General features: G+C 42.5%; 1 protein-coding gene across 1 annotated transcript in view; it reads left to right on the top strand.

The window, feature by feature from the left end:
- LHFPL6 (LHFPL tetraspan subfamily member 6) overlaps positions 1 to 22,639 on the top strand; it is a 204,275-nt gene that overhangs the window by 3,616 nt on the left and 178,020 nt on the right. The window lies entirely within an intron of this gene.

The raw sequence follows: 22,639 nt of genomic DNA, 5'->3' as shown, positions 1-22,639 counted from the left end.
ATAGCCATTTCTAGGAGTGCAAATTCAGAAAGCATAGTTGTGCGCTTCATTGGGACTTGTAATTCCCTCCCCTCCAAACAGGGCTCACACAGTAACGAAGTGGAAATAAATTTTTAAGTGTATCACTGCAAACAAGACTGCACTACACAGTTTAAAGTTGAAAATCAGGGGAAAGGAAAGGAAGACTATCTGGGCCTTGGCCTCAGCTAGTGTAAGTTATAGCTCCATTAAGGAGCTCATTTACCTCAGCTGAGAATCTGACCCAAAGCTTTGAAGTAATTTCTACACTCAGAAATAAACTGACACTGTTACTTCAGCCTTCTGTCTGCTGGTTGACCTACAGGCATTTCTGTATTTAATATGGCTCACAATCTGGAAGAAAATAGCAACGCCTTGAGAGAGAATTGTGACGGTAACGTACGGTTCCAAAAGCCCACTTTGTCATGAAATTCCACCCTCTCCCCCGCCCGCAGGCAGAAAGATGGAGAGATATTTGATTAAATAATTAATATGTGTGATCCCACTCAAACTGGTTATTTTCACTTCCACCCACCACAAAGGCTTCACTCCTGCTTGCTTTTTAGCCACTGTTTTCTGTTTTCAATTTGTCTCTGATCAGATGATTTTAATTTAGTTGATCCATTTTTTGTGGCAGCACTCCCCCTTTCTGCAAGCTTGCCGGCCGGGCTGCTCCTGTGTCTGATTACAACCATGCTAGTGAAATATGACAAGCTCCACTGTCAATATTCAGGGAAGGGGAACAGGAAGAGTGGAAAACTCACAAATCTTTGTGGCTTTGTCTTGTGCTGTAAGTATGCCACCCCTCTCTGACTGCTGATGGAGACTTGGAATCAAATGTGATGAGGGAAGAGGCATCCGTAAGGTTACAGTGCAAGCCAACGGAGTTTTCCAGCATAGACTGCAATACAATTTTCCACGGAGGGGTGGACATAAGTGTTCAGAGTTTATTTTCAGTAGGTGCAATCCAAAAGATCAGTGAACTTGTGACACGAAACGAAAATCACAAAGAGCTTTACTTACGGTTCAGAAATTATTTACACAGCATGTGTAATTTCCTCCTCTACTGGGTTTTAGGGTTATCCCTAATATCGCGCAGCAATGCTGTAAAATGCGCAAGAAATGAACTAATTGAGAAACCATCACTTCTGAAGGTACATAAAACAACTTAAGACATTAGGGATGGGGGAGGGTGTGGTGGGTCAGTAACTTGGACAAATTAAAGGGACGCTGTCAAGGTAAAGAACATGGGTCAGATCCTTAGCTGGTGTAAAGCTGCATAGCTTCATAGTCTTAAGGACAATGGAGCTATGCTGATTTATACCAGCTGAAGATTTATCCCAATTTCCTCCCCCAAAACTTTACTATTACTCTACATATATATTACTAATCAAAACCTAGATTATTGAAAGGAAAAGTATGTTAACAGTTTTATGCTGTTTGATTATTTTTTGCTGTTCACTCAGTTTGGCAGTAATTCTAGGTCAGTCAGTTTCACTTTCTGTTTATAGATGCTTTCACCTTCTGATTCTCCTGCATCAGCACACTTGTTGTGTCTACTGTCAACAACTCAGGGGGAGTGTTTGAATGTAAAAGAATACTAACTGACGTTAAACACAAACATAAAAACAATAGATTTTCTAGCTCATGGGTTTTGATAGGTACGACAGTTATGGGCACTAAGTGTTTTAAAATGCACTAACTTGGGTGAATAAACTAACTGGCCAAATGTCTTGTAGTGGGAGACATAAGGGCAGGTGAGAACACGATACAGTTCAGATACAGAGGTTGGGAGGGGGCCAATATTGACAAATTGATCTGATTGTCCTGCTCTGGTATCAGAGGCTTTTTCTCTGCTATTGAGATGATGTGGGTGGGCACTCGTAGACACAGGGCCTGATTCTCCTCTCACCTGAGTGCAAATCAGGAGTAACTCCAGGGAGGTCAGTGGAGTAACCCCTGCGTAAAACCAGCTAAGCCTTCCCTAGTGAAATGGTGCTAAGGTTTTACAGGTGGGGTTTCACAGAGTTGTTGCTGTATGTGGAAACCAAGAGTCAGTTACTCATGGGTGCTTATCGTAAACCAAGTCCTCTCCTAAAAAATGAGTGGTAGAACTTGTATGAAACTGCAAACCCCACAGACTAGGAACAGCTGTTTAGAAATTGGTTTGTCAGGCGTTTAAGAGGCTCGTTTACTGTTTCAGAGGATCCTGAGAGTGGGGTCTGTATATATTTTAAAACAATACTAGGATACTATGCTCTGGGGTTCTTTAACTTTTTCAGTCTTAACACAGAGATTGCCTTGTGGACTCTTCCCTCCCATTCTCAATCACATGAACCACTTTCCATCTTATTTACGATATCACTGCAGCAATTACAACAATTGCTTACATGGAAAAGTAACAGTAGGAAAGTGTTTAATGTATATTTAGTTTCTTCTTATGCAATTAGCAGCCAGAAACAAGGAAAAGGAGCCAGCACCATTTGGCCAGCCAGTTCTCTGTTGACCATCAGTGGCCCATAGACCATAATTTGAGAGCTGCTACTGCTGTAGCTCAGTGGTTCTCAAAGCTGGTCCGCCGCTTGTTCAGGGAAAGCTCCTGGCGGGCCAGACCGGTTTGTTTACCTGCTGCATCCACAGGTTCGGCCGATCGCGGCTCCCAGTGGCCGTGGTTTGCCGCTCCAGGCCAATGGGGGCTGCGGGAAGGGCGGCCAGCATGTCCCTTGGCCCGCGCCGCTTCCCGCAGCCCCCATTGGCCTGGAACGGTGAACCGCGGCCACTGGGAGCCGCGATCGGCTGAACCTGCGGACGCGGCAGGTAAACCGGTCCAGCCCGCCAGGGACTTTCCCTGAACAAGCGGCGGACCAGCTTGGAGAACCACTGCTGTAGCTGATACTTTACAAGCACTTTTGCTGTATTGCTTCTGAGTACTGATAACCAATGTGAAAGTTATACTGTTTATAACCTCTTGAGGGCACAGTTATGTAGATGCATACAGTCTTCACTGAGAACAGTAAGTGCAATGTATCTAGCTGGTTTACTGTGAATGTTTGGAAGATTGAGAAACATATCATGTACCTATAATAGACTGTATTGAAAGGTATGACTTGATTGGCAAAAAGTAAAGAGCATGATTGGCAAAAAGTAAAGTTTAACTAGTCTACAGCAAACTGTACTCTAATTATCGATCCTCTTTTCTTTTCTTTGCAATTTGGTAGATATGACATACTAATGTGATGAATAATTTCACTCTTTGAATGAAGAGCAATCAAATTAAAAGCAAAATGAACTAAAAGGTTACCCAGTTTTATTACAAGCCGTGTAGCAAAAGATACAAGTATTTCACATACTGTAAATTTAAAGACCATTATGCTAGCAAGGTGACTTCATAAAAAGGGTTGGCACACAAAAGAGAAGGACTGAAATCGGCTCTTACTTAGGCAAAACTCTCTTTGACTCTATGTTGAGCCATATTCAGAAGTGAGTGAAATGATGACCCACCATCTTTGACACATCTCTGAATTAAACCCATTGGTCTTAATTCTGGGATGCATGTTGTCACAGGTCCCGGCGAGCGACCCTTTTTGGCTGTCCACTAGGAATGCCAAAGGGACTCCAAGCCTTTGAACTCTGAATTGCCAAAGATGTTTCAAGCTCCTGGAGCCTGAACGGAGTCCAGCCACTGCCCCAACCTTAGGCACGCTCACAGGGCCCGGACCTTCTATCTGGCATTCCCCCTCTGCATGTTGGAACCTGCTGTCCAACCACCTACCCCTGCTGGCTGACCCTTCAAACTCCCAGTACTCAAACACACCCTCCCCCAGAACTCCACCCCCAAGGTATGATGCTTCTGGTTTACCATTTGAACTCCCTCAGGGGCACACGTATTTGTGAAGGTCACAAATACTCTCAGATACTCTCACAAATACTCTCTCAGTCACTCACTCTTACTTTGTTCAATTTATCAGACTTTATGCTCTTTATATTTCATCATGTAAAGCACAGGAGAATACAGATCACACCAAACAATAAAACCTTCTGCACACAATGTCCCTCATTAGCTCATCCTTCCCTTGAGAAATCATCTGTATTCTGGCAGGCGGGCAGAGTCCTCCACCCCGTTGCCTACCTTGCCCCTGCAGCAGCTACCTGCATCTTAATGTTTGTAGTGCAAGATGGCTCTGTCTCTTCTCATTCCCCCTTGTGAGTCCCTTTATAGACTCCTGGTGGGGTCACCTACTTCTTTTGTTCTGCCTTTTGGTAATTTTCCATTACTTTCAACCCGCCCATTCCTTCAGAAAAGAGGAGAAAGTGTCTTCTTCCAGGCAGAGCAAACCTATTATCCCAAGGTGTTTTACTTTGAATAACTGATCACTGAATAGTGATCATTCACCATTGTCTCTGGCCTGGAAGAGACGTGACACAAGCCTGCTAACTCATGGGGGATCCAAATACATATAGGCTTTCCATGACATAGTAATTTCATAAAATCAAAATTCAGAAGTGGTCAGGTAGAACCTCCCAGTTTGTTATGCATCTGAAAGGTGAGTTGATTTTCTGTAGGTAAATCTGGTGTAACTGACTAGGTTGCACTGTCTTGATTCTCCAGTAGTTTTTACACCAGAATTCCATAAGTTCCGACAGGAATTCCTTTTGGCAATGGGAGGAGCCAAATGAGCAGGCCTTGCAGACCTGCTCTTGCCCCTATTTCTCTCTCTTCATTCCCTTGTGTCTACACCAGCAGCTACTGTAACCCATGAACTGATGGCCCTTTTATTGTAGCTTGGGGAATTTGGAACATTTGGCTATATGGAAAACAGGCTGAAGCAGTTTCTAAGGTAAATTCTGAAAACATCTTCAGACGAAAAATAACCCTCTGGAAAAGCCACTGTAAAGTTCCTCATACCCTGTGCTGGGGCAATAGTCATGTATTAGCCTGCACAAATCCTTGTTTGCTCTTGACAAGCATTGGCCGGATGTGGAGGATAGAGCTGTCTGGGAATTTTCCACCGTAATGATAGTCTGATTGAAAACACTCTTTTTTCAAAATCAAAATTTTCCATGCGAACATTTTAATTAAAAAAAAAAAATTTAAAGTTTTCCATCAGCAAAATTGAAATAGTGGCTCTCAGGCTGCCTGCTGGAAGGCTCTTGTCCATTTCAGTCTCTGCCTGCTGGGAAACAGTGAAATTGACAAGAGGCTTCCAGACAAGAAGATGGCAAGCCAAAAAAATCCATTTCACTTGTCTCTAAATCCCTTTGTACAATACATTTTTTTGCATTTTTGACTTTTTGGCACAATCTGAAATTCTCCCCACCCCTTCCAAAAAACCATGACAATTTTTGACAGGAAGGGATTTCCATATTATGGCCTTCTCTAGTTGAGAACCCTACAGACAATAATCACAGAAGGTGTTTTGCCACTTTTTCCTCTCTCCCATTTTCTGTCAGATAGGAGACCTCAGTGACTTTCTCATGGGTTTGGGTGATCATCCTTGTTACACAAAGACAAACTACATCTTTTACACCCCTTCCCCCCCCACCGTACAAAGACGAAAGCATGGAAAGGAACTTGTGCCTCCCCAGAAGACATAGGTGCTGACTGCGTGGGTGCCCAGCACTCACTGATGGCCTTGCGGATCAGCTCTTTCCCCTCCCTCCCAGCACCTCCCAACTGCCACAGATCAGCAGCTCAGCGGTGGGCAGGAGGCGCTGAGGGGGAGGAGGCGGAGCGAGGGTGGGGCGCGCTCGGGGGAGTGGAAGGGAGTAGAGCAGGGCAGGAAGAGGCAGGGCAGGGGTGGGAAGAGGTAGGGTGGTGGCAGGACCTGGGGCGGAGCAGAGTTTGAGCACTCTCAGGGAAATGAGAAAGTTGGCGCCTGTGCCAGAAGACATCAACATTGAGGCAAACGAGAAGTATGGCATTGGTTGATGTTACCAAGTAGAATCTCTGTACATTAGCTTTATGCTTCAATTAAGAGTGGCCTCACAGCTGCTCCAGTTCACTCCAGCTGCCCCACCTGTTTTACACAGGCAGCCATCCAGAGACAGAGTGCAGTGTATATTTGTGCAGACCACACCCCTTTTTAGCTTAGCTTCAGAACTCCTGGCTATTACATCTTGGCTTGCAGAGCCAGCCACTTTGGTCACTAGTGGTAATGTTTAATGCCCATTTTACGCCAGCTTTACACAGGTGCAGCTGCCTACAATAATGTAACACAGTACAGAATAAAACCCATTGACTGCAATGAGAGTTTTGCCTTTACAGGCAATGCAGGATCAGTCAGGCCATAAGTAAGGTGGTTGTTGTGGGAAGACATGATAAAAGGAAAGACATAAAAGGCAATGCCATCCTGAGCAGATTTTGCAGCCCATATGGTAGAACATTAGGTAATAAGACCCCCTGCTGTATGCTTGCAAAAGTGACAATTTAAGGACAGTTGGACAAATCCAGAAGCAAGTCTAAGATGATGTAATTTACAACTTGTGGGCTCCCTTAGTGTGTAGATTACATCAATTTCACCTCTCTTACACACACACACCCCCTTAGCCAAGTGTAATTCTCCCCTCTTAATATTACCTCTGAGCCTGGCCCACTGAATATGACTGCAATGGAGTCTAAGTTAACATACACTTATATGGGTCAGAAAAAAATATAAATATAGACTCTCCAGTTGTCACTTAGACTCACACTCCCCTCTAAATTTGATCCATTTTGTTGGCCTAAACCTTGTGTCTTCCTGCTTTAGTCAGCTGAAAGAGAAAGGAGCAGATCCTCAGCTGCTGTAAATTGTTCTTACTCCGTTGAAGCCAGTGGAATTATGACAGTTTACACCAGCTGTCCCAAAGTGTTGAGGCTGTTTGGTTGGAACACTGACCTAAATTGAGAATGGTTCCAAAGATGAATGTAACTGAAAGAGATGTTAATGGGTATCAGAGTAGCAGCCGTGTTAGTCTGTATTCTCAAAAAGAAAAGGAGTACTTGTGGCACTTTAGAGACTAACAAATTTATTTGAGCATAAGCTTTCGTGAGCTACAGCTCACTTCATCGGATGCATTCAGTGGCCACTGAATGCATCCGATGAAGTGAGCTGTAGCTCACGAAAGCTTATGCTCAAATAAATTTTAGTCTCTAAGGTGCCACAAGTACTCCTTTTCTTTTTCTTAATGGGTATGTATTCATTTGTTTACAGTGAACTGTGCTATTTTTGCAGCAATTTCTACTACTACAGTAAGCTTCAGCTAAGTAAGGAGAAAAATTCCATGCATGCCAAATTTCAGCCTGGAGCAAATTTTTAAAAGTCAGATTATAAGCCTCTGGAAAGCATGCATATAATGGAAATGCTGACACACACAAAAAACGAAACAAAAAACCCTCCAAAAAAGAATGATGCTGCTAAAATGTTGGGAAGAGTTGCTTTCCTTCTCCTTTCTTTGCTGTTGATGTTGAATATAAAAGTACTGTGTGATGTTTTGATTATTGTTGCAGCTGCTTGGAGTTTAAGCAGAATTTTGCATTAAGACCAGACTTTTTAATCTAAAGAAAACTCTGAGTGCTGTTTTATTTATATATAGAAATGCTTGTTTTTCTCATTTTTTAGCTCCTTTTTCATACTGGAGAGTAACAATACTTAGAACTTGCATGGTGCTTTACATTTCAAAGGGTTTTACAAACATTAACTAATTAATCTTCAGGAGAACTGAGGTTCATAAGGATGTATTATTTCCATTTTACAGACGGAGAAGCTGAGTCACTGATATGCCAAGTGACTTGTTCAAAGCCAAAAGGGCATCAGACCAAGAATCAGGAGTTCTTAGCACACAATGAATCTCATGCTCAGCCCATCACTAGGCCTTGCTGTCTTGTAAAACGAAGTCAAATGAAAGGGCTCATTTGTCATATTAATGAAAACCTTTGAGCGAGACACTGATTCACATTAATGGAGACTGGGGGCCGGATACTCAGCTGGCATAGATCAGCATTGCTCCATTGAAGTCAGGCCCAGTAAGTAAAGGTGATTCTATCAAGAGGGGTCTCTGTAAATTTTGTCAATCTGGGACATAATCACATTTATAGCTATTATAGTACCGTTCTTTTTGGAGGTTACATTCCAGCCCTAGAACCCCATCCAGCAAAGCGCTTAGGACCAGAGTTTGAACCCCTTACTCACAATGATGCGCAGTTACTCACCTGAGTAGCCCCACTCACTCATGAGTTAATGCTTTGCTGGCCTGGGGTTGTAAGAACTTGGTGGGCTGTGCAAGCCCATAGTATAGAAGCTAGACAGGGTCCTGGAAGGGTTGGCCTACTGCAGACCCAGCATTCAAAGCTTGATTGGAGCTTACGTTGTTCAGAAAGCTACCAAAATATTCTGCTGGATCAAGCTCCAAGAGCAATGATAGAGAATTACATGGTAAGAAAATTTATTCTGAAATAAAGGTTATAGAAAATATTCCATGTTCAAGCTTTTAAAATCTCAACAGTTTAAATTAAAATTAATTGGAAGGAGTTGGGAAAATTCTATGCTCCTGTGCTGTGGTGTAAATCTGGAGCAATTCCAGTTAAATCAGTGGAATTACTCTGCATTTGTGTTGGAGTAAATGAGAGAAGAAATTTGGCCCAGAGTTAGTAATTTTGTTTCTGTGTGGAAAGACTCAGCTCGTTTTGCTTCCTGAACACATTTAGGTGTTTGAATGTTATTGGAAACTTCACTTAGTCACTGAAATGTTGCAGTATTTTCCAATTAGCAATGAGATCATGTGCCCAAGTCCTACAGACATTGCAGGATTGTTCCCGACAGCACATTTTCCAGGGCTTTGTCCAATCCAGTTTTAAATGACTTCTTAATGGGGCTTTTCTCACTTCCTTTGGGAGACAGTCTAATAGGAATTCCATTAGAAATTTTTTTTCTGATATTTAGCCTACATTTTCCTTTACTTAATGTCCTCCTATTACTTCTCTGTATATACCTCCTTTTACCATCTGAGCTGGGGGCTTTGGTTTTCAAAGGTCTCATGAAAACCTCTTCTACCTCCTTAATCATGAAGGTGAGGTCAGACACATGGCTTGCAGACTAGCAGTGCAGTTGTTTTCATATGGCTTGGCAAATAAGGAAGGGGCTTGACCTCATTTAGAAACTAGAAGTCACACAGGAAGGAAGGGCTAACTTTGCAGTCATGTGACCTCGCAGACCAGAGTGACAATGTTGCCATAATGGTCTATGACAGTCCCCTACAAGTCACTTCACATGGTTTTGTTTCTTTAGCTTAGGCATGAAAAGTTGCACACAATCAACAAACCTGACATTGTCAGATTATGCCATGGGCTTCTCATGATGCCATGGACTTGAGTCTGATCTCATTTACATTGCTTATACTGATGTAACTCCTTTTACTTCAGAGGAGTTGCCACTAACTTGCACTGGTGTAACAGAGCAGAACTAGGCTCTCTCCCGCCCACCCCCCCAACTGTGCTTTCCTTTGATACATCACTCAGGGTGGGCTCCTGTTGAAGTCAATGACAAAATTCTTCAACTTCAGTGGGAGAAGGAGGAGGTCTTATGGTTCAAACCTGGCAGTTCCTCAACATTGTCAATTCCTACTGAAGGTAATGAGACTCAAGGGTGCTCAGCTTCTTCGAGATGGTGCACAGAACTTTTCAGGATAGACCCTTAGACCCTGATCCTGCATGCTCATGTGCTTAACTTTAACTTCAGTGGGACCATTCATGTACTTAGCATGTGCTTAAGTGCTTTGCTGGTTCAAGGCCAGAGTGCTGGGAGCCTTGCAGGATCGAGCAGTAGATGCCTGAAAGTGGTTTTTTTATTATAACTGACTATTTTGAATATTGATTTGTAAGTAAAATTTACTGCTGGGCTGATAGAGAAAATCTTTAACTGAACTTACTACTAGTTTGTAGGAATTTCATGGAAATCTCATAAATATATAATATATAAACTTAAAAAAATTATTATAAGACACTCTTATTTCTTGTTGCATGAACCAAAATCCTCAGGAGAGAATGCAAAAGAAATGCACTGCCCCAATAAACATTCTGTATCGTTGCTGTGGTAATGTAAAGATTTGACCTTTCCTTTGCAATCTGACAGTTCAGTTGTCTGGTATTGTCCCTGAATAAAGATGCCTTTGTACTATAAAGTGGCATTGTTAATTCCAGAAGAATGGTTTTCTAATCAATGCAAAGGGATATGGAGTTTCTCCCTTGCTCTAAGGATAAAGGATTTGAGATAAAGCCATGAATGATCAGTCTGGAATGATAAAAGCTGCTTCCAAAATAAAGCTCTCAGTGAAAGGGTATGAAACCTGCTTATGCAGTAGAGTACAAGAAATAGCCCTGAGGTTTCCAAAGAAAGTGTGCTTTCTGACTTCTTCACAAGTTTGGGCTTTTGTCTGTGGCTGGAGCTACTGAAAGCCAATTTGGGACTAAGGTTTTTTAAAAGAGAATGAACTTGATATTTAGAACACCATGGGCAACTCAGTTTGGCCACAATACAGTGGAACTCCTATTATCCAAAGTGTTTTTTAAAAGCATTCGATTAAAAGGGTTGCAGATGCTTTGGGTAGCAATGCATTCTGCTAGGGGACCTTCGTGAGTATGTGTGAGTGAATTTGACGGTACTTTGGTTTAATCAGGACATAAAGGAGGTTAAACCCTATGTTTAATAGGCACCCCCCAAACACTGTAATACTTTTACAAGCTTTAAAAGTCATGAAGTGATGTTTGGAGGTTTGTACATCTGCCTATGCAAATTTGCACTTCAGTCCACAGTTATTTATTTTTATATTATTAATTTATCTCACTGTACAACCTAGGTGCTCCAACTGAGATCAGGGCCCCATTGTGCAAGGCACTGCACATAGAGTAAGAGACAGTCACTGCCCCAGAAATGTTGCAGTTGAAAGACAAAACAGGTAAAAGGTGGTGGAAAGGGATATGCAAGATAGCTTGCAAATGTTATGTTAGTTTTATGATTTTGATTTGTGTGGTTTAGATTTTTTTTTTTTAAATCTATCATGTTGGGGCAGGTTTATATAGTTTAATGTATTATAAATATAAGTAACCAGGCATTTCCAGCTACTATGTTCAGTGCAAGGTGGACTCCTGATACTGTTGTAGTACAATAATAATTATAAGTTTTCAAGTCTTTTAAATCATTTGTAGTGTGCAGTTTTAGTCCTACATCTGCTCAGATCTTAGCTCTCATGGCAGTCATTAGCTTTGCTCCCCATTCCTGGGGACTCATTATCTCACACATCACTCGAAATAAAGCAATACTTGTGTAAAGGTCTGTATTGCTAACCCCAAACATTCAAAACCATTAAATTGGCCCCTCAAGATCACAGGATTGGCTTAAAAAAATGGTAAATTGGGGTTCTTTATATTTGCCTTCTGGATTTTGAGCCTGTAGGATTCATGTTTTTCGCTATAACTCTGAGGGCTGGAAACTTAGGGGTTGCACGAAAAGGCTGAGATTTTCATGCAAACCCCTGACTTCAGGGCAGGGACTGTAAGGCAAACACTAAATCTCATGAGAGCTGGCTGCACTGAAGATTGGTGTGAGAAATGAACTAATCCTATCTGTAGAGTTTTACAGAGCCATTCAGAAACACATGCTTTCAGCTTGACTTCAGATGAGTTACTCCAGATTTACACCAGTGTCACTGCCAGCAGAATCTGAGTTACTGGGCTATGAGCTCACACTGGTGGAAACCCCAGTGGAGTAACACTAGTATAAACTAGAATCAGGCCTTGCGGCCCAATTCTCAGATATGGCCAAGCTGTGAAGGGTGAGGCAAAATAGGATGTATGTCACCTTTGTGCTCCCCTGATTTCCAGCACTGCTACAGGCCAGCTCATCCCCTAGAGTAAATCAGAGCAGCCTTGGGGATGCTCTAAGAAGTTACACCAGCAAATAACACTACCCAAAGGACTGTACAGCTTTCCTGCCCCTTTGTGCCATTGGTGTTCAATGGGACTGCTCCCTTGAATAAAGTTCTACACCCGTGTAAGTGTTCGCAGGCCTGGGCCCTTACTTTTTAACATGTTTCAGTCTCCTATGGGATGAAAGATCCTATCTACTGAACATACAATATAATTATTTATTAATGTTTTATAATGGAGCGCTGCTTTGGAAATCACTCATTTTGTGAGCAATGAGCCCTCCCTTGAATGGTGGCCATTAGTTTCTGATTATCTTATTTTATTTTTTATGCTTCGCTGGCAGTAACGCAGTCTGAATTCACTCACCACGTCAGCACATTTGAGTGTGGGGCTGCAGCTAACTTGTGCTGAACGGTCAAGAACTCCGGTTTGTTCCTCTTTTCCATAACAGAATGAAATAAAAATTATGTCAGGAAGGAACGCTTCTGTGGTGCATTCAGTGACCTGAAAGCTGTGACAAACCTTAAACTAGGCAAGGCAAATTCTATATTGTGCACTAAGCCCTGGGATCTGATCTATGAACACAGGAAGTCTGGAGGATATTTTAACTTTTCATCTCATGCATAAGAATTACATTCTGTTTTGATCTCACGGCAGAGAAAAGTTACTCTGTTTATCTCATCTACCCTAGTGGCTAGTTCGATTACAGAGCCCCCCTTCCTGGCACCTTTTTAAATTCAGTTTGGCTGCCTGTGTCCTTGGTACTCAGTGAGTTTCATTAAGTTTCACAGCAGTTAGTTTTCATTCCGTGTGTGGCACTTTTTTTTTTAATCAATATTTGACTCTAGCGTAATTTCAGGCAATTGTGCTTTTTGCAAAGCACTTGCACAATAATAATTTTGCTGAGCAAGTTTGGAAAGAAGATTCAGCTATGATTGCATCACTGTGTAAAAACGAATGAATAGGAAGTTGTTTCAGCTTCCAAAGAGTTTTTTTGCTTGTGATGGTAAAATAAAATATAAAGAGGCTTCTGCTTTTTTCAGTAACTGAGCATCTTGTCCCTTATTTCAAGGAGCGTAAATAAATAAAGGGCCTAAAGGTTGATATCATTGATTTTGAACACTGTCATACTTGCAGAGTAAAGTACTATACGGAGTCTGCAAATTTTATTTCCTTAGGGATAATGGCATTTTTTCTTTCAAGTGGAATAGAATATACTGAGGCAGCATATTTCTTTGTTATTGTGGGTCACACTTTTCTGAAACTGTAACCTGCGGTTTTGCTGGATGGCAACTGGATATGAACTTCTTTAGCAAGACATAGGTCCAAGTTTTCAAAAATGTATGTTTCAGGTTAAAAGAAAAGGAGTACTTGTGGCACCTTAGAGACTAACCAATTTATTATAATAATATTATATTATATTATAATAATATTATAATAATAATAAATTGGTTAGTCTCTAAGGTGCCACAAGTACTCCTTTTCTTTTTGCGAATACAGACTAACACGGCTGTTACTCTGAAACCTGCTTAAGGTTAGGCTCCTGGTCTTACATTAGCCAAAGCGATTAGTGATTTGGGGATAACTTACTGGAGACAATATAAAGGGTCCTCATTTTCAGTGGGTAAATTGGGAGCTGCAGACGGCCGTGCCTGCGGATGGTCAATGTAAACACTGTCTTGTGGGCCCGCCAGCGGATTATCCTGACCGCAAGTTGCCCACCACTGATGTAAATCCATGAGGTAAGCCTCCTGGGGTTTACTGCAGGAAAGGGCCACTCAGCTCTGCGTGTGGGAGACCGTTTTGTGTGTGGTTTGGGATGATTACATTTACTCTGCATGTAATAGCTGCAGTTCATGAGAAAGGAGCAGCTTGAGGTGTTCCAAAGAAGAAAGCAAGAATCTTACTATGATTGCCACAGAAACTAGGCCACTTTGAAACAAGGTACCCCAGATGCTCAGCTACTGAAAATTGGCATAGACTGAAATCTGTGGAGCTGTGTTGATTTACACTAGCTGAAGTTCTGGCCCAAATGCTTTTTTTCAGCCACTTCAGCTTTCTGAATCAGGGTTTTGATGGGCAGGCTTTTGACTGCAGATTGAAATAGATAAGCTAGAAATACTCTGTTTACAGATTGACTAAGCATGACATCAGTATGAATTCAGACACAGCTAATAGGCACTATACTTCTCCTGCTAAACAGAAAGTAGGGACATAGAAAGTGTCATATTGGGTCATAGTAATTCCCACCGGTGCCGACTCCACAGGAAAAAAATAATGGGTGCTCAGCACCCCGCAGCCCCTCTTGGACCAGTTGCTGGGTGGGCCAAGCCGATCAGCTGCTTGATGGTGGGTGGGAAGTGCGGGGGGGGAGTGGGAGTGGGGATGGGAAGAGGCAGAGCGAGGGTGGGGCCTTGGGGGAAGGGGCGGAGTAGGGGCAAAGCCTCGGGGCAGAGCGAGGATGGAGCATCCACTCACAAAGAAACAAGTTGGTGCTTATGGTAATTACTCTTCTCTGGCATTGTCAATACCAGATGCTTCAGAGTAAGGTGTAGATCCTGCACAGCAGACAGTTTTGCAATAATACAGCGATGGAGGAAGGTTCTTCTTAGCTTGTGTCATTAACGATTGGTTTATGTCCTGGAACATGAGTCTTGATCTTTATGTATTTCACAGCTAGTATAATTTTGGATGCTTTATTAAAAAGGGACCGCAAGGGATCATCTTGTACTTGCGTTCAGTTAGACAGTGTAACTGGAGGGCCGAAGCCCTGTAGCACCCTCTGGCAGTCTGCTGCAGAACTGCAGTTGTCCCTGCCTCGGTTTCCCTGAGTTGGTTCAGGGATGGAACCTATATCCATCAGACTTCATCTGTAACTCCAGTCCTGTGGCTGGGTTACTTGTGTCTCTCCTCTTTCAGGACTGAAAGGAGTCTGGCCCCAACCAAAGTTCTACCTGCCCCTTTAGAGGACCTTCACTCAATAGTGCCAGGAGTTTGGGCCTTTGGCTCAGGGCCTCTCCTAAACCGCTTTCTGGTGCTGCCTCCTTTACAGGTTTCTTCCCTTTTTTCTTTAACAGGGCAGAAATAAAGTAAGTTAAAGCAGGAACACAAAGACAATGTCCAGTATTCCTGTTATTATTCCCAGCCAGGGACAGAGTTCTTCGCAGCCTCTACCTCATCCCTACAGGAGGTGCTAGAGGGACCCAGGCCCACCTTCTCCTTTGGTTCCCTGCTCAGGGACCCTGGGTGGAGAAATGAGGGAGTTTGTTTAAATCTGCTGTTTCCCTGGGCTGTTGCCTATCTCAGGGCCTTATAAGTACCTCCTGCCTGGTAATCTTCTCCAGTCCCTTCTGGTGGACAAGTGGTTTCTCCAGGCAACTTCCTCCACTCTTACCTTATGGCACTTCCTCACTGTGGCTTTCTGTCTCTCCAGCAGCCACCCTGGTCTAGCTGGGCTGCAGCCTTTTATCCTTGCTGTCCTTAGCCTGCCTCTAGGCTACAGCTGGGGAGATGATTGCTCCCCTTTTTAACCCTTTAGTATCCATTCCCTTGAAGGATCTATTCACCTCATCACAGGCAGTTTTATCATAGACAGCTAATCCTTTCTATAAGGTATATAAAATGTTTTACACTCGTGCTTGGTGACAGCCCTGTAAGAACCAATAATATAAAGGGATATTTGAAAATGCAGAAATTATACTGCATATACCTTATAATTCTAGTACAAGTTTAGCAGAGGCTTTGTATTGTTCCAAGATGATCTCGGTCCTTATTGTTTTTCAGCTAGAAAGACAAAAAGAACAGTTAGGTTACGGACTGTGACAGGCTGTGTGTGTGACGCATGTGCACATACACACATCCATATACAGATGGTGATTAATATTTTGGAATCGAAATTCAGGTTAATACTTGACATTCCTATAGGTGTCAAGGTGAAATGAATCAGAACTCAAAGGTGTGTAGCCTTGTTATCATGCTGATAAAGGTGAACATATAACCAACCCATTTAGAAATAGCCCACTGAAATACAGAATGTAATTTGGCTTTGAAAGAGGGGTCTGTCAAACTAACTGCTCTGTGGATCAAACTCCCGGCTGGTGTTAATCAGAGTAGCGGATTTACACCATTTTAGAATCTGGCCCAAATGGGTGCAATACTCCATTCACTTAATAAGTTGCTTGGAAACCTTCTCACTTTAAAATGTTAATATTTTATACTCTATATTTTAAAGATGTAAAATAATCTCTTGAAACAGTTCAGATAAGCAGCCTCCTTCAAATATACAAACTCAGGATATTCTTAGTCAATGAAGCTTAGCGTGCAAATGCTTTCACTTCAATTGCCCTCACAAGGATAGTCAAAATTTACACTTGGTTGTGATTTTAGACTTTTCAGTCTCTCTTTGTAATAAAGATAAGATACCTGAATAAGTTTCTGTAAAAAATAAATTAAAAAAGCCAATGGTAATCTTTACACATTTCAAAAGATTGTAAATTCAGAGTGATTGAGAGGCTGTTTGAATACAATTCAGGGCAAATCTACTGTGCAGTCAGATGAAGTGGGATGAGTTTTTTTTTAAGAAATTGTGCTTTTATTTGTTCTTGTAAAATGAAACCCTAAAGCAGGAATAAAATGCAGCATTGTTAAATCACTCCTCCTGGTCTCCAAGGGAAGACCCGATAGTGTATGTCTGTAAATAGGTCATAATTGTCCCTGGTGGACATGTAAATTACACATTCTTTGTGTGATTCAATGGAGAGCTAACAGGAAGCCAGCTGTAGTTTTCAGGTGGTAGTGTTCTTTGTGATTATTTTTATTTTAGTTTATTTTTTGGATCTGAGTGTCCTTGTGGACCTTTTCAAAATGGAGGACACCTCCTAGTAATTAAGCAATTCTAAATGAGGGCACCTGAATGCAAACTCCTCCATTCCCAATCTGCAAGGATGGTAGATCATTTGTGGATATCAAAGTGCTGCAAAGAATTTAGAAACTTTGTTCAGATTTTTTTTTTTTCTTGGCTTGGCAACTACTTCCTCCAAATCAGTCTGAAACATGGAATTCTGTGCTTGTTTCTGGAATTTTAAAATCAAGATTTCTACAGAGCAACCAGGCAAAGCAATTGATAGGAGAGTGAAAGGATTGGGTTATATTAGCCCCTCTTCTCCAGCTTCACTTTAACTTGTACCTTTTTCTAGCTTCTTGATGTGAAGATTACACTGGTTGAGACTTCTTTGACAGATGTTTATCTTTTGCCACTGTTTACATCACCTCTGAATTTGGTCCAATATGAGTTAAATCCTGGTTCATTGAAACCACTGGCTCTATTGAGACCAGGATTTTACTCTGTCTGCAAATCTTCTCATTTGAATTAATCCCTGATTAACACACTTCCAAATAGTGCCTCTTGCATTCTTCACAGAAGAATTTTTATTAAAGTTGTCATTACTATCACACATTCTTTTTCATTAGGCCTACACTACAAAGGTAGGTAGACCTATGTCAACTTGCAACTAGTTGTGCATGTGTCTACACCAAAATTTGTGTCCCACCGACGTAAGCAACCCGTTACAATGATGCCACCTCCCTGAGTGACACAGAGCCATGGTGGAACTTCCTTGGGTTAGTGCGGTGTGAGTGTAGACACTACATTACCTGTGTCAACCCTAACATTCCTCCAGCAGCTGTCCCACAATGCTCCTGTCCCCATGACAGTGGTTGCTCCGGTCACAGTTTTGAATCAATTTCCCAGGGGCCACAGAGACTGGAAGCCTGCATCCCCCTCCCCTTTAAAGCCCCGTGTGTGTTTTTCAAATGCCTTTTCCTGATTGCCCACTTTAGCAAGCTCACCTTTGTTAGCCATGCCAGCTCCATGTGCACAGACAGCTATGAGACACACTGCTGCTTGGAGTAAGCAAAAAGTCTTGAATCTTCTCAGTGTGTGTGGAGAAGAGGCTATGCAAGCATTTTATATCGATACCACTACTTGTGGTGAGTATACAAAGTGCTGACACAAGCATTCCAGCAGACATGCGCCTGAGTGTGATACAGAAGTCGGAGGCTCTATGCCAATGTAGCTTGTGTTGACTGAACTTAGTAGTGTAGACATAGTCTTAGGCATAGTGCTAGTGCAGGGATTGGCAATGTTTGGCACGTGGCCCACCAGGGTAAGCCCCCTGGCGGGCTGGGCTGGTTTGTTTACCTACCATGTCCACAGGTTCGGCCGATCGCGGCTCCCACTGGCCGCGGTTTGTCATTCCAGGCCAATGGGGGCTGCGGGAAGCAGCGCGGGACGAGGGATGTTCTGGCCACCGCTTCCCGCAGCCCCCATTGGCCTGCAGTGGCGAACCGCGGCCAGTGGGAACTGTGATCAGCCAAACCTGCGGACGCGGCAGGTAAACAAACCGGCCCAGCCCACCAGGGGGCTTACCCTGGCAGGCTGTGTGCCAAACGTTGCCGATCCCTGTGCTAGTGTTTAGTTTTATTGAAATCCAGACGGTGTGGACTGTTTTAAATGTCACAGAGATTACATAGACAAGGCGGGTGATAAAAGACAAAAACACCACATCACCCGTGGGTGAATGCTTTTCACAAAATGATCACTCCATTGTGGACCTGTTAGTCCTCATACTCAAAGGAAACCTGCACAACACCTTCAAAAGATGAGGGTGGGAGCTTAAATTCTTGTTTTTAGTAGATACTAAAAATCATGGACTCAGTAAAGACACTGGATTTATGGCTCATTACAACAATCTGAAACCCATTAACCCTCCTTTGTCCTATGACTGCAGAGGTGTTAATTGCCCTCTTCACCTTGAATTGTCTTTTGCAACATGTGCTAACTCCTTATGCTAAACAAGCTGTTCCACCTTGTATTTAGCTGTGGAACTCCAAGTACCTTTCCCAGACCTGAAGAAGAACTGTGTTAAGCCTGAAAGCTTGTCTCTTTCACCAACAAAAGTTGGTCCAATAAAATAATATATTTCACTCACCTTGTCTCTCTAATATCCTGGGACCAACATGGCTACAACAATACTGCAAACAGAGATTAGAGATTATTTTTAATTTTATACAGAGGATACAGAATTGAAAAAGGACTGAAAGCTCTTCTGTCCCATGAGCCATAGTCACGGGAACTAGAAGTGCGGGGGGTGCTGCATCTCTCCGGGCTCCCAGCCCTGCGTGCCCGGGTCCCGGCTGCCAGCCCCGTGTGCCTGGGGTCCCGGCTGCTGCTCCGCGCCCCGAGCTTTGCTCCCGGCCTCAGCTCTGGGGAGGGAGCGGTGGACAGGGGTAAGAGGGTTGGCTTTTAGCACCCCCACTATTAAAAATGTTCCAGCGCCACTGCCATGACTAGGTGGGACAGGTGTTTGCTTTGAGATCTCAACTACAATTTCACTTTTAAGACACACAAATTGTTTCTGTAACCTCCACTTTCAGGATTTGATGTCATCAAATGACACTTTTGAGCCAATGATAGCAAGGTAAAAAAGGAAGAAACTGGTAGATTACAGACCGATTAAGTACCAACTATCTGTTTTGGTATTCATATAGCCACCATTACTGTAGTATCTGAGCACCTCACAGTCTTTAGTGTATTTATCTTCACAACACCCTTGTGAGGATATTGAAGTGCTATTATTGCAGCTGGGGAAACTAAGACACAGAGAGACTAAATGGTCACAGCCACACAAGGAAACCTGTGGCAGAACAGGTTTAAACTCAGGTCTCCAACTCCTAGGTTAGTGCTCTAACCACCTGAACATCCCTTCTGTGAGTCAATACATGTACGTGCATCGGTTGTATTTATCTGAGTGTATCCCTCTACAATGTCACTTGTCTTCTTAGAGCTAGAATATGACTAGCACTAATGTGGTAGCACTGGGGAGTAGCATGGGGGATTAAAGATTTCCCAATATCCCCATTCTGTGACTGTAATAGAGCTCGCTGGATTGTGGGGAACAAGGAGATGGCGGGTAGATTGAATCATGTCTCTGCTCCTCTTCTGTACACAGGAGGGAAAAACCTGCACTTTAGACTGGCTGTTATTCACCCATCTACCTAGAGTGGCTCTGCTGTCCTGGGATGCGTTGTGACTGACTGCGGCAATTATTCAGGGATATGCATAAAATGCATAATCTAGCCCTTAGAGTGTATGTCCTTTGGGGTGGGGATTCTGCTCTTCATGTGTGTTTGTAACAAACCTAGCACAGTGGGTCCTGGACAGGATCTTTGGATGCTACTGCTCTAGGAATATAAACAAATAATATATATAAAAAACGGTATTTCAGTGTGTAAAAGAGAGAGTGTGGTAAGAGTATAAATTATACACCTGATAGAGGCAAATCCTCCTCTTTGTTCTGTGTGATGGAGTCAGATTCTACGGCCAGAAGGGACCAGTGTTATCATCTAGTCTGACTTCCTGTATAGTACAGGCCATAGAACTTCCCCAGATTAATTCCTAGAGCAGAATTTACAGGACCACTGTAGTGCTTAGTGAAGATGCTACTATGCTGATGTGAGAGCGGCTCCCATTGGTGTAGGTACTCCACCTTCCCAAGAGACGGTAGTTATGTTGGCAGGAGAAACCCTCCTGGATTTTCCACACCCTTGAGCGACATCACGTAGTTCTACCAGCATTAGCTGGGAGGGTAGACCAAGCCTGAATTTGTCTACCTTCAACTTCCAGCTATTGGATCATGTTAAACTTTCTTCTGCTAGATTGAAAAGCCCATTCTTAAATCTTTGTTCCCCATGTAGATACTTATAGATGGTAATCAACTCAGCCCTTAACCTTTTCTTTGTTAAGCTAAATAGATTGCACTCCTTGAGTCTAGTAGTATAAGGTATGCTTTCTGATCCTTTATTCATTCTTGTAGCTCTTCTCTGAACCCTCTCTAATTTATCTTCTTGAATTGTTGACACCAGACCCAGACACACTGTTCTAGCAGCCGTCACATCAGTGTCAAATACAGAGGTCAAATAACCTCTCTACTCTTACTCGAGATTCCCCTGTTTACGCATCCCAGGATCGCATTAGCTCTTTTGGCCACAGCATCATGCTGGAAGGTCCTGTTCAGCTGATTATCCACCATGACCCCCCACATTTTTTTCAGAGTCACTGCTTCTTAGGGCTTGTCTATACTGGCAATGTTAAAGCGCTGCCGTGGGAGCGCTTTAATGTTGCTTGTGTAGTCGCGGCAAAGCGCTGGGAGAGAGTCTCACCCACCTCCAGGAAAGAACCCACCTCCAGGAAGGGCATAGCTACCAGCGCTGGGACACCCCTGAGCGAGAAAGTTGCAGCGCTGTAAAGTGCCAGTGAAGACAAGCCCTTAGATAGAGTTCCCATCCTGTAAGTGTGGCCTACATTCTTTGTTCCCAGATGTATACATTTACATTTAGCCATATTAAAATGAATATTGCTTGTTTACAACCCATTTACCAAGTGATCTCAGTCAGTCTGAATCAGTGACCTAGTCTCTTCATTTTTTGCACTCCTCCAATTTTTGTGTCAGCTGTAAACTTTATCAGTGTTGATTTTATGTTTTCTTCCAGGTCATTGGTAAAGGTGTTAGATAGTGTAGGGCCAAACACCAATTCCTGTGGGAGCCGACAGGGAACAGACCTGTTCGATGACAATTCCCCACTTACACTTACTTTTTGAGACCTATCAGTTAGCCAGTTTTTAATCCATTTAATGTGTGCCATGTTAATTTTACATTGTTCTAATTTTTTAATTAAAATGTCATGTGGTAACAAGTCAAATGCCTTACAGAAGTCCAAGTATATTACATCAATACTATTATCTTTATCAACTAAACTTGTAATTTCATCAAAAAAAGACATCAAATTAGTTTGACAGGCTCTGTTTTCCATAAAACCATGTTGATTTGCATTAATTACATTACCCTTTTTTAGTTCTTTGTTAATCAAGTCCCATATCAGCCGCTCCATTATCTTGCCCACAATCAATGTCAGACTAATCTCTGGATATCTGTATCTCTTCAAGGGGATTCTACTCTCCCCACATGCTGAGAACAATTTATGAAGAGCATAGACTAGATCTAACATGCAGATTGGAGAGAAGATTTTAGCTCATAGATCTCATGGACTGTAATAACCTTCAAAGCCATTATGCATTAATCTGTTGGGTAAATACACATTCAAAAGATTAATGTAATGTGGATTATTTGCCCATTTCAAAGGAGCCGTTAGTATGTGTGGTGTAAACTCATATTCAACCACACTTTTAAAAAATGTATCTTTGATCCCAGAAACTAATAGCTCCATGGATTACATGTCATTTAACATATAATGCTTTGCAGCAATCCATAATATACAATGTTAAGACAGAATGACGTGTTTTAAAAAGTTGTGATTGTGCATGAATAGTGGATGATTTTCAGTTTGGCATTCCAGCTAAAAGAAAGCCCCCAAAGCTTAACAGCACCCGTCCGCCCCATCTTGGAACCTTCTTTCTTTCTTCATTGTGAACTCCAGACTTCAAAGAATTTGAGGTTTTTTTCCTTTTATGGTAGCAGTAGAGGTTCAAGAAATGAGTGATAGCCTCTATTTCAGTTAGCTGAGTTTATGTGTGCTCATCAAAATACAGAACTGTGAATTCACTGGTTCCCGTCCCCGAACCCCTCCCCTTGCAGTCTCCTGAGCACTCCCATGCCCTAACACTGGGGTTATTGTTGCACTTCTCCTCTTGAGCCCTAAGGACTC

The sequence above is a fragment of the Natator depressus genome, chromosome 1, assembly GCF_965152275.1.
Source record: "Natator depressus isolate rNatDep1 chromosome 1, rNatDep2.hap1, whole genome shotgun sequence".
Lineage (NCBI taxonomy): Eukaryota > Metazoa > Chordata > Testudines > Cheloniidae > Natator > Natator depressus.
Note: the sequence above shows the minus strand (reverse complement) of the source record. Positions and strands in the feature narration are given on the sequence as shown.